Source organism: Rattus norvegicus, chromosome X (assembly GCF_036323735.1).
Source record: "Rattus norvegicus strain BN/NHsdMcwi chromosome X, GRCr8, whole genome shotgun sequence".
Classification (NCBI taxonomy): Eukaryota; Metazoa; Chordata; class Mammalia; order Rodentia; family Muridae; genus Rattus; species Rattus norvegicus.
In genome coordinates, this window is record NC_086039.1 from 142,570,360 (window position 1) to 142,584,332 (window position 13,973).

Here is a 13,973-nt window from a genome sequence, read left to right on the forward strand (position 1 = left end):
CTGTTGAGCTTTCCACTAAAGCCCCTGTGGGGTGTGTGTATATCATCCTTCAACTTCATCCAGAACAAACACAGAAACAAAAATGAGCTCTGAGCATGAATCTGGAAGAGGACAGTCTGATTCTCACTCTGGCTGCACCAAGTGCTTGTCCTTGACATTTCCTCAAAGCCAGCTTTTTGTTCTTGTGTTGTTCTTGTACAAAGCGAAAACAAGTCCCTAACAAAACCAGCTCATTCAAAGCCACAGCAATAAACAGAAACTACTGTTTCATTACATCTCAGAAACATTTGCAACCAGACAGCATTGTTCTCCTTTTAAGAACAGGACCTTTTTATGATTTTATTCTCTTGCACCTGGGCAGAAAAAGGCTTCTACCATTTAGACACCCCAATTATAGTTGGAATCCTGTTAGTCGTGTGAAAATCTGAAGAATTAAATTGCCTCGAATTACAATAAACAGGGCAAAAAGAGGGGGGAAATTACACATTGAAAATGGAATATTTAAAAATCAGCACTAATACAGAAATTATTTGAGCCATTTTCCCATCCTTTAATGATTGAAGGAAGTCAGCAGCCTGTTCTTGGTCTAGTACAAAAATAAGAATCCAGGAAGAAATAATAGAAACAACAGGTCTTCCTCACAGGATTACATCCAGAGCAACCCTGAGTGAGGACCCTTATTGAGACCCAGTTAGTTTTATTTGTACAGTGCCTCATCCAGGTGAGCAAATGCCTCATTAATGAGAACAGGGCCACCACTGAGATAATTTCTCTTCCTCCAAGTCTTAAAAATTAAAAAAAAGTTGCAAAGAGCCATGGAAAATTTCTCTATGTCTTTGACAAATTCTATTCACTAATTAGAAATCAACCAGTTCTCTTTGAGAATCTACCTCCAGAACAACGCCTGCTGAGAGAGCTCTCCACCCTCACCTCCTACTGATCCCTTGAACACCAATCAGCCAAGTGCTAAGACCTAGCAAAAAACAGACACCAGACAGATGGCTCTTACCACTCTGCCTTAGAGCTGCCATTGTTTTCCACACAAATGCTTGTCCATGTCTTTGAGCTCCATCGTACTTTAAGAATTGTCTAATCTCCGTCATTTTATAGCTACTGCCATACAACACTAAGCCCAGTTCTGAAATCTATCCTACCTTCTTCATTTCTTAAAGATGAACACCTCCATTTTCCGAGGGACTGTCTGTTTCCCAAGACAGCAAGACTGGGGCATCCAGGGTGCAAGATACCCGAATGTCTCTAAGTTTCTTTAGTATTAAGGGCAAGGGGAAGACAACGGCATCACTCAAAGCCACTGTGATTTCTAAAGATTTGTAAAATCCAGACCTTACTAGTGGTTCTATTCTCATTTTGGTCCCTCATTCTCCCTTTATAAACAGAAAAAAAAATAAACAAGAAAACATTATCTTTATATTTCTTTTCTATGACAAAAAAAGAAATGTTCACTGACTCCTATTGGATTCCTTGTGGAACAAAAATGTAGAAGGCTTCTACAAGGAACGTCTTAGTTAATCTCACAAAATGTGATGGGTGATTTCTGGTTTTATTTCAGGTCCAAGAAGAAATGTCTTACAGTTTGTATCCCTTAGCACTCACTATTACTTCTGGGTCAAAGGGCATATCTTTACTACAAGCACTTTTAATTGCTGACTGCAGGATTAATTCTCCTAGGAATCTATGTAGCCTAGGCAGAAGGCTAGACTCAAACATTGCTAAGGAGTTCACATTCCTAGATGAGGACCGTAACTAAAAACTGATAGGAATTAAGGAATAACCAACAACTCCAATTTTCCAACTCGAAGATGTACTCATCACTAGTGTCCCCTTGATGATTCAGTGCTAGTTATCTACAGCTGAAACCTACTCATTATTGTACTTTGTGTTGAGTGACATTCCATTCTTTCCTGAATCATTTCCCTACCCCATTAATGGCTGTCTTAGTTACTCTTCTATCTGTGAGAAAACACCATGACCAGGGAAATTTATAACAGAATGCATTTAATTGGGGGTTTGCTTACAATTTCAAAGGGTAAGTCCATGACTGTCATGGTGAGGAGAATGACAGCAGGCAGGAAGCATGGGGTTAGCGCAGTAGCTGAAAGTTCAGATGTTATCTACAAGTTGGAGAATAGAATGAGCCTGCTGAAATCTTCCGCCAAATTACCAGATTACCAAAACTCCCAAATTAGCTGAAATAATTTCACAAATTACCAGAATCTCTGAAACTACCAGTGATCCAACTGAAATAATTGCCCAAGTAAACTATTTGCATTTGAATCTTGACAAAAAAATCTACTTCAAGAAGAAGCCAAATTAAAGTCTTAACATTGCTCCTCTCCTTCATCATTATTTATGTGTAGAAGAAACTGGCTATGTTCAGATCAGCTATTGTCCATGTCTGAAATGTTTCCTTGAAAAGTTCATATATTATTTTCTTAGGCAGAGACCTCAGCCATACTTCCCATATCATATTAACAGAAATATGAAGTTGAGGTGATAGTCTCATGTCCATGTACCTTAATATTGTCTATCATTCTGTTTAAGATTAAAAGGAATAAAAGGGTGTTATTTATTCATCCATTAGAGTCTCACTAACAGCTTCTGCCTATTGTCATCCCTGTTAGAAGTAATCATGAGTGAGGAATCCAAAACACTCAAAATTTTAAGCTGAATATATACTTCTGTCTATCATATAACAGTTTTCATACACATATTTTAAAAAGGGAACTTCTTGCCATGTGAGCATTATAAAATCATTAAACCTTCAGCACTCCCATCATGGGATTTTTCAGGTCAACTAGATATGTCATAGAGGCCTTCTAAAAAAATCTGCTATGCAGGATGCACAAAACTATTAGTGGATAACTTAATTGTTGCCCTGAAGTCTCCAAATTCCTCTTGACCGAAATACCTTCACTTACCACATCTATACTGTGCCATTTCATAGGAATACATACATTCTTCTGCCAGATCATAAGAAGCAGTTCTGTAGTATCTGTGTACTTTCTCTTGGCTGGTCTTGCTGGTTATAGACAAAGACGCCCAAATAGTTTTAGAACGCCTGCTGATTATAGGGCAACATCTGTTCCACAATCCCCAGTGAGTCAACCATAAGGGTAGCAGGAGATGACTGTAAAAATCTCACTATCCAGATCTGGAATCACAAATCCATAACATATGGGCCACTCTGAGATTTCTAAATACGTATTAGAAAAATAAATAGTCCCCACAATGGTTCAGAACACAGACTACTATTGTGTACAAACTGATTGGAGTTGGCAAGTGAAATGAACCTATTTGTAAGAATTTAGATCTCAGAAAAAAAGGCGGGGAATTTTTCAGAGGTGCCTGGATAATGATGTAAGGGAAGGGTCTGCATTCTAATAGACTACCATCAGAAGTGCATGGCAACAAGTGGGGGAATGCCTACTATTTAGTGAATCTTACTGATAAATTTCTTGTTTTGCTATTGACAAATATATCATTAGGAGAAACATAGAGATGAAAAAGGCAGAAGAAAATCAATTTTCCAATAATTGAATGCTTTTTAAAAAGTCGCATCAATTTCTTTTAAAGACAGGAACATTAGTTTATACAAAGATAAAAGAATACGGCCAAGTTCACATGGTAATTAGGAGCTGAGAATTGAGCACAGGTAAGATGCCCTAACTCCCACACCAAAATTCCTTCTAATATATGAAATTAGTTTTAAATTACTAAGAACAAAACAAGAAGTAAACTTAGGGAGGATGCTATATAGAAAGCAGAAGATAGAAAGCAAGAAAGGATGAGCCATGACACTGATTTCTTATAAAGTTAACAGCATATAATGACTTTCCAATAATTCTGTCAATTGTACAAAAGCAACAGGGAAAGGGGGAACAATTCCATCTTGAAAACTAAATACGCTGAGATGTAGGTGAACAGAGCTATGTCTTGAAACTACTCGTTATTTTTATGGAATAAATATTCATGTCCCTAAAAATGAGTTATGTTGAAGCATCATCCCCCCGCCAAAGTGGTGAGAGGCAATTAGGATTAGACAATTTCAAGGGAGTGAGGATCCTGTGATAGGATGAGAAGAGTATCCTCACAAGAAAAGAGGAAAGACACATAGTTCTCTCTAGCTTTGGAAAGAGGAGAAGCCAGAAAATATTAATCTGTGATGAGGAAAGAAGTCATCACCATTTCTTGAACATGTCGCCATTCGAATAGGCTAGTAGCCTCCATAAAAGCGTGTTCATAGTTCAAACAATCACATATATGATATTTTGGTATACCACCACAAAACAACTAAACAGTCAGACTTTACTTTGAAAACATGAAATATCTTATTTACAGTAACTCCTAAGTGGTGGTTCATGTCTGAACATTTTTTCAGTATATTGAAGGTTATTAAAGCGTGTTATATATTTTGTGATTTTTCTAAAATTTGGTTTTTAGTTTCTTTTCCAAAGTTTCTTTGATATGAATGTATTTTAATACAGGCAGAATGAGAGTATGTGTTTCATATCCCATGGGTCACCATGACATAAGAATCAGCTTTCAGTTCTCTAATTAAAAATAACCTCCTCACTTCATGATGGCAATCAAAGTCTTGGAGCAGCAGGAACTGACTGGAAAAAAAAGAAGCCCTTCTGTCTCCCTCATTCAGCATGTGATCAATTTTCCTGAGTTATGGTGAAAGTATAAGTAATAAAGGTGATTGCTTCATCTGGAATAAAATGCTGTGGGTAACTTTATAAAGCCTCATTCTGGATGGAACACATATCTGTGTGTGTGTGATAGGAGAGGGGAATCATAAGAGCAACACATTTGAGATCAAAAGTCTAAAAATTATGGATAAGTTTTCACTTATTTCCTCTTCATATGTATAAATTCTTTATATTATTTAATGTGTCTATTGGATCTTCACAATCTATGAAGAAAAGCATGGCTCTATTAAAAAGTAAAAACTCATGAACAAATGTACCATGAACAGATGACTTATCTATGCATAGATTAGTTTAACAAAAATAATTAGCATTAATGATAAATCAATAACTCTAACAAATCTCTTTTAATAATAGCCCAAAGATCAGCATGTTTTTCAGTCCTAATTTGCTTTTATATTATTTTTTTTCTTCTTTTATTTTCTGGAGTACAAAGTTCAGGATTTTAAAAATTGCTTAATATACATGATAAATAGTTTTCAGGATACTAGATCATTCTCATGTACACTCTTAAAAATGAAAATTATCAAGGTAGAAGAGGAAGATAGTTTTAGGGGTATCTTTTCACATTAAAAGTACACTTGGTATACAACCCTAAGACTGTACTCTTGGAGAGTTACCACACAGAAATTACTTATTTTAAAAACTATAGTTAATTCTAAATGTCATTCAGTTAGGGAATACATAATTTGGATGGCCTCATAGAAATTATTTGGTAGGGAAATATCAATCACAATCAGTTGTGTTTTATATAAGTCCCTGTATCAAATATTTGCAATATAATATTATGGGGCTATAGAACACAAAAATTGCTAGGAATTAAGGGAGAAAATAGAAGAGAGAGTATAGCAGTAATGGGAAGTCTTGCATATAATGTAATAACGTTAGTGTGTGTGTGTATGTGTGTGTGTGTGTGTGTGTGTGTGTGTGTGTGTGTGTGTGTAGCTTACAGGAGAAAATACATAGTATGTAATTACAGAACCACATGCATATACATATCTGAGTGGATGCAAACTGCAAAGCTTTAATGATTTTGCTACTTCATTATAGGTATATAAGCTGTTAATATTGGAAGAGGCTGTACAAACGTATATAGGAATTCCTTATATTTTTTCTTTGAAGCTATCTGTGAATTTGTAATTATCAATTAAAAGGGAGAGAGCTGAGTGGAAAGAAATCAGGCAAAAGTTCAGATTTGTTTTCATCTTATAGGAAAGCATGTAAATTATTGACTTAAATTGCTTTTTGGTCATAGTAAATAATAAGCGTAGTTTAAAAATACACAGTAATCTTTATCTAGGCTAACTTACAGATATGTTGTTAGTTTTATGCTAATTTTATAGCTGAATTCTGGACATACTAGAAATTGCTGTATAGAAATCACTGTATCAGTGATTATCTGCACAGGACCCTCAGAAGATTTGGCCCATTAATATTAAGGGAAGTAATGAATTAGAAGGCCTACAGGGTAGTGTACAAAGCAGCAAAAGAAAACAGTGAAGGAGATACAAGAGACCCCACCACTACAGAATGATATATAAACAAGTAACAAGTATTTAAAGGGGTAAAGGATTATTCCACAATAAATTGTCTATGTTCTTATATGTAACTCCAGTAACCCATAGGTTCCTCAAATACAGGTGTTTTAATCAGCACTTAGAAAATTCTTAAATCACTTCAAACCCCATTTTAGAAGGTTAAGCATTGAATTAATTTTTGTAAATACACCTCTCATGATGTCAGGAAAATACTTGAAAATAATAATTCATATAATTGAACTTCATGTGGTCAATGAATTGTCTCTTGGGTAATTCAAGCTTTTGGGTTAATATACACTTACCGGTGAGTGCATAACATGTGTGCTTTATTGTGACTCGGGCACCTCACTCAAGATGATATTTTCTGGTTTCATCCATTTGCCTGTGAATTTCATGAAGTCATTGTTTTTGATAAATGCATGGTACTCCATTGTGTAGATATATCATATTTTTTAATCCATTCATCTGTTGAAGGGCATCTGGGTTCTTTCCAGCTTCTGGGTATTATAAATAAAGTTGCTATGAACATAGTGGAGCATGTGTCCTTGTTGTATGTTGGGGCATCTTTTGGGTATATGACCAGGAGTGATATAGCTGGGTCCTCAAGTAGTACTATGTCCAATTTTCTGAGGAACCGCCAGACTGATTTCCAGAGTGGTTGTACCAACTTGCAATCCTACCAACAATGGAGGAGTGTTCCTCTTTCTCCACATCCTCACCAGCATTTGCTGTCACCTGAGTTTTTGATCTTAGTTCTGACTGGTGTGAAGTTGACTCTCAGGGTTGTTTTGATTTGCACTTCCCTGATAACTAAGGATGGTGGACATTTTTTAGGTGCTTTTTTTGGCCATTTGATATTCCTCAGTCGAGAATTCTTTCTTTAGCTCTGTAGCCCATTTTTAATAGGGTTATTTCATTCTCTGGAGTCTAACTTCTTGAGTTCTTTGTATATATTGGATATTAGTCCTCTATCAGATATAGGGTTGTGAAAGATCTTTTCCCTATCTATAGGTTGCTGTTTTGTCCTATTTACAGTATCCTTGGTTTTATAGAAGCTTTTCAATTTTATGAGATCCCGTTTGTCTGTAGTTGATCTTAGAGCTTGCGCCATTGGTGTTCTGTTAAGGAAAATTTCCCTTGTGCTGATGTGTTCAAGACACTTTTACATTTTCTCTTCTATTAGATTCAGTATATTTGGTTTATGTGGAGGTTCTTGATATACTTGGACTTGAGCTTTGTACAAGGAGAAAAGAATGGATCAATTTGCACTCTTACAACATCATGTGTTAAAAATGCTTTCTTTTTCCCACTGGATGGTTTTGGCTTTTTTTTTTGTCAAAGAAAATGTGACCATAGGTGAGTGGGTTCATATCTGGGTCTTCAATTCTATTTCATTGCTCTACATGCGCGTCTCTGTACCAATACCATACAGTTTTTATCACTATTTCTCTGTAATACTGCTTGGGGTCAGGGATGGTGATTACCACAAAAATAATTTTATGGTTGAGAATATTTTTTGATATCCTGGATTTTTGGTTATTCCAAATGAATTTGAGAATTGCTCCTTCTAATTTTATATAGAATTGAATTGGAATTTTGATAGGGATTGCATTGAATCTGTAGATTGCTTTTGGCAAGATGGCCATTTTTCCTATATTAATCCTGCCAATCTATGAGCATGGGAGATCTTTCCATCTTCTGAAGTCTTCTTCGATTTCTTTCTTCAGGGACTTGAAGTTATCGTCATAAAGATTTTTCACTTGCTTAGTTAGAGTCACACGAAGATATTTTATATTATTTGTGACCATTGTGAAGGGTATCGTTTCCCTAATTTCTTTCTCATCCTTTTTATCCTTTGAGTAGAGGAAGGCTACTGATTTCTTAGTTGATTTTATATCCATCCACTTTGCTGAAGTTGTTTATCAACTATAAGACTTCTCTGGTAGAATTTCTGGGGTAGCTTATATATACTATCATATCATCTGCAAATAATTATATCTTGATTTCCTCCTTTTCCTTTTTTAACCCTTTGATCTCCTTTTGCTTTCTATTTGCTCTGGCTAGAACTTTGAATGCTGTATTGAATAGGTAGGTAGAGAGTAGGTAGCTTTGTTTTGTCCCTGATTTTAATGGGATTGCTTTGAGTTGCTCTCTATTTAGTTTGATGTTGGCTATTGGTTTGCTATATATTGCTTTTATTATTTTTAGGTATGGACATTAAATTCATGATCTACCCACGATAAAACCCTCAGATCATGTGGAGCTTAGGAGGAAGGAAGAAGAGTTTGTGAATGCTTCAGTCCTGCATTGAAGGGGGAACAGGATGATTGTGGGAAGTGAAGGGAGGGGAGATCTGGGAGGGAGAGAGAAGGGAGAGGAAATATGGAGAGAGTATCAGGTACTGGAGGGGACAGGAGAAATATCAGGAAATTTAATAAAAATATGTATTCGTGGGGGATGAGGAACTGGAAAGAGCCATTGGAGGGTCCCAGATGCCAAGGAAACGAGTGGCTCCCAGGACCGAGCGGGAATGATTTTAACTGAAATATATAGAGAGGAGGAGATAGAACCCGTAGAAACCACATCAAGTAGATAGTCAAGGCCACTCTTTGAGGGTTGAGGCCACCTACCCACCTGAAAGTTTTTAACCCAGAAATTTTCCTGTTCAAAGGAAGAACAGGAACAAAAAATGGAGCAGAGAATGAAGGAAGAGCCATCTAGGGACTTCCCCACCTGAGGATCCATCCTGTGTTTAGATATCAAACCTGACACTGTTGCTGTTGCCAAGAAACACTGCTGACAGGAATCTGGTGTGGCTGTTCCTTTGGAAGTTCAGTCACCAAGTGACCAGTAGATGTGGCTGCTTAGAACCAACCATCAGACTGAGTTCAGGGACCTTGGTGGGGGAGCTAGCTGAAGGATTGGAGGAGTGGGAGGCGATTGCAGCTCCATAGGAAAAACAACATCAGCTGGTTGGACCATGCATCGTTCCCAGGAACTAGACCACCAACCAAGGGGTATACATGGAGGGATTCATGGCTCTAGATACATATGTAGCAGAGGATGACCTGTCTGACATCACTGGGAGGACAGGCCCTTGGTCCTGTGAAGATTTTGAACCAGTGTAGGTAGAGGCTGAAATGGTGAGGGTGCATAGGTTGGGTGGGTAGGGGAGCAACCTCATAGAGGCCAAGAGGAGGGAGGAGGGAGCAGAGAGGGCGAATGTGCAATAGCGGGATTGTGAAGGGGTTACTGGAAAGTGGGGTATCATTTAAGGTATATGTTAATGAAATGATTAATAAAAATTGAAATGAATAAGAATATTTATTTTTTCATCAGAATTGCTACGAATATGTTTTGCAGTATAGACTCAAGTATGTAAATGTTTCAGTTCTAAGGTACACCATTCTCCTTCTCTGTGATGCTACTGGGTCATGCATTATGGGAGATACTCCTATGAACTTATTCCATCAACGACACTACATAGAACCAACCATCTACGCATACCTTTTTAACCACCCCTGTACACAATTTCATCGCCATTATTGGAAATTCCCTTGGTATTTCTGTAAAAAGATCTCGCAAGTATAGTTTCTCCAAGTGTCTTTTTGGCTTCAGGTGAAGAAACCTATCTTGTGACTTATAAAAGAGGCAATGTTCACAGGATAGCTTGGTTGCAATCTTGTGCATTGATATGTGAATACACCTAATAGTATTTCAAGGATCATTGTGGCAAGCCTCAAAATTCTACTCATTATGCACTTTTCTTACAGCATATATTTTACAATATTTATGTGCTGTTCTGATATATATATATATATACACATATATATATATATATATATACATACATATTCCAATGATGCTAGAAATTCTGATCGCTGGAATGACAAGATACAAGATAAGCTACTTCAGAGTGGCTTTCATAGGGTACTGAAAACCTTATTGAGAAGGACACTATTTTCTACATATCTTACTCACTCACCCCATTGAATGTGCATAGCAATTTTTTTGTCTTGAATATTTGTCTTTAGAGGCGTGGTCTCTAAACCATCTCCATCTTCTCATCTGGACTTTATGCTTAGGTCTAAAAGCAACTTCCAGGCATTCTATGGGTACAGTCTCACAGACTTCCTTGTGGACCTCATTTTTATTGAGAGTACCAAAACTTACAAATTATCTATCATTCATTGGCTACTGTGTGTGTGTGTGTGTGTGTGTGTGTGTGTATTAATTTTCTTTCTATTGCTGTCATAAAGGTACCTACCATGGAGTAGGAAAGGGTTTATGTTATCTTACAGTTCACAGTCTATCATGAAGGAAAGTCACTGCATGAAATCAAGTAGGGCAAGAAGTAAAGCAGAAAGCAAGAAGGAATGTTACTTACTGGCTTGTTCTTCAAGACTCGCTCAGCCTGCATATACATACATACATATATATATATATATATGTGTGTGTGTGTGTATACATATATATATATGTATATATATATATATATATATATATATATTAGACAGATAAGCCAACTAAATATCGTCTTTAAAGGTGACAGAATGGAAAGTATAGAAGATGTCCCAAAAAAAGGTCTGGTCAACTCTAGTTGTGGAACTTCCAATGGCTGAAGAAAATAGAAACATACTAGGGAAAGACTTCACATCAAAACAAGTAAGACATGGAAGTAGAGCTCTGAGAATGGTGTTCGAGAGGCAGAGATGAACACTTAGGGAGTTTAGGTGAATGGTAGTGCTCTAAAACCTACAAGGAAACCAAGAAGCAAAAGTTATCTATGTATATATACAAGTAATATATCCTATGTATGTTTTTAAAATTAAGGTGAATTAAATAGTTTAGTCTAATTCTCCTAAGTGACAGTTTCCTTATTGTCAACATGTACTTATTAACGATTTAGAAATGTTTTACATTCTGGAAGAATAAACATGATTTCAAGGGATTTCGCAAACATATGCCCCATAATTTGAAAAGTATCATTTGACTCTTATATTTCGTTATTAGCACCTAAAAATTATTCTTATTAATTGTGTGTGTCGGGGGGGGCATTTGTGTGTGTGTGTGTGTTTATGTGCATGCCGAGGTATGCATATGGAGGTCAACTTATTGATAACAGTGTCAGTTCTTTCATTTCTACCATATTTGTCCTAGGAAAGGGATTCAATTCCTCATACTTGGTAGCAGGCACATTTACTTTCTATGCACTCAGGATTATTAAAGTATTATAAACTCATAGGCCCAACTTCCAATTATTTCACTTTTAGTGTACCACCCTTTGGCCATGGAGTAAAGTTTGGACTAAGGTAGCCATGCTGAGATAGGAAGTGTGCATAGCTTGTATAGGGCAAGAAGGAAGCTATCACTAAATTAAACCCCAGTGAATAAGAGAGGCTCATTTATTCCCTAAAGCTGATCCATTTATTTTCAGTACTGCTAACTTACTAAAGGATCAAACAGAATATATTTCACTATATGATCAAAACAGAGGGATGATTCACTGACTTTTCCAGGTTGGCACTACATTAATTGATGTGCTGGTACACCCTTGCAAACTCTGTCTTGTACAGCTCCACTGGGTGACATATTGGCAGTCAGACAAGTTAACTCATGAGGTCATTGCAAGAATGTTCAACTATTGTATACTGCCTTTGTTGTTGCCATTTTTACTCTTGTATTATATCAAATGGGGCGAGATTCCCAGACGGCTCATCACTCCCCATCTGGCATTTCTCTGGAAAAAAGGAAGATGACCCTCATGGCCTCGGTTTCTTCTTTCATCTTGGCATGGACAAACCTCCCATGGATCTTGGGCACACTTCTCAAACCAACACTGAAGTCTTTCCTGTCTCTGGACTTTTCTACTTGCCGTGTTCTCTACACAGAATGTTTTGAACTAGATAAACACGTATCTAGTTAGATTTCATCATTCAGGTGTTAGCTGAAATGTCAGTTCTTTTATTTAAAGGAACGGTACTTTCTAACACCTCGGGTGCTCTTTTCCCATTACCAAGGCATTCTGTCTCCAGTGGCATCATTATCTCTGCATTCCTAAATTGATCAAGGCAGGAAAAGATAACCACATGGAAACTTTGATATTAGAATTTAAAACCTTTTGCTAATGAAAAGTTCCTTTTGATTTTCCTGAAGTGCTATGATGTAGTGAAAAGAGGATGCATTACTTAGTACTCTTTTGATTTCAAATGGCAGAAACTTCACTCAAATCTTATTTAGCAACTATGGAACTTTACTAGTTCATGAATGTAATGTCCAAGGGATGTATTGTCTTCAGTCATGAGAAGGTATGAGGGCTTGGACAGTATCAGAGGTAGTCTGCCTCTTCTTTTATGTAACTGGGCTTTGCCTTTTTCTCTGTTGGCTTTTTTCTTTGGTGTAGTCTTTTCTCTTAGCAAGAAGCACAATCACTCAGCTCAATACTACAAATGGAACTATGAACAAATATATATGCTATATGTTCTCTGGGGGTATCATAGTGAATGTTGAACTACCTGGGAATTTGTCCTTGTCTAACATATTGCACAAATAGAGTGGACAACAAAGAGGCAACATAGCAAGATACATGCATGCAAATACAAATAAAAGAAGAGGATAATTTCAGGTAGTAGCAAGTATTATTTAATACACCCTTATGACACACTGGTCAAATTTTCATAATTTATTTCAATTCTACCACACCTTTACAGAGCACTTATTCTGTGCTTACCTGTGTCAAAGTTGTAGCATAGAGAGTTGAATAACCAAGTCAATGCCCTTAAAGGACATGTTTTACTCTACTATGCTCAGATAAGTTAACTAGCACCCACTGTAAGCAGAATAAAATGGAAAATATGGGATACACCCTACACAAAGCTATGATCCTTTCTAACTGGGGAACATCTAATGGGTGAATGAATTAGGAACATACTGGTAAGTATTCCATATTTAAAGTAGTGATTCATGAAGGAGGAGCTCTGACAATGGAAATTAAGAAGAAAAGAGCACTCAAGGATTCTAGGTGAGTGATGGTACTCAGAAGCTCACAAGGAAATCAACAAGCAGCAGTTATCTAGGAAACCAGAGAGAAGATGATGATATTGTCCTGAGATATACTACTTCAGGGGATAGATAGAAAAGACTGACATTAACATTTCTGTATTCACTTGTTGAGAGCCTGTGTATATCAAAATGTGTATATACAATAGTACCACTTAATTGTGCACAGAGTCCCACATTTTACTTATGAGATACATGAATTGTATGGAAGTTACGGAACCCATATCTAGTTGCACAGCACACGGGCTATTGGAACACTCAAACTTTTGACCTTCTACTATGATCTGAGCCTCTTCACAATACCAGCCTGACTCAGAACAACCGATACCTTCATAACTGACAACCTCAAAGATCTTGCTGCCCTACCTTCCTGTTAAAATCCTTTCCAGTTGAAGAAAGGAGCAAGGATGATGACTAAATCCCAACAGGAAGGTTGATTTATTTTAGAAGACTTTCACAAGACTCTTTAAGAAGCACTCTGACAGTGCTAATTTTAACTAAGTCATTGTGAAGCAACCTTGGATTCCTCCATGCAAGGCAAAGTACAAATACAAGTACATGACTCAGCACAGAGCAGCAGTAGCTCTCCCTGTAGTCTATTACCCACACCTCAAAAGGAATGAGGAAGAGCTTCCAGGTTAACAAG

General features: G+C 36.9%; 1 protein-coding gene across 5 annotated transcripts in view; it reads right to left on the bottom strand.

Annotated features, from left to right (window-relative positions):
• The window catches only part of Fgf13 (fibroblast growth factor 13), a 526,201-nt gene that overhangs the window by 257,979 nt on the left and 254,249 nt on the right, over positions 1-13,973 (bottom strand). The gene's annotated exons all lie outside the window — the stretch shown is intronic.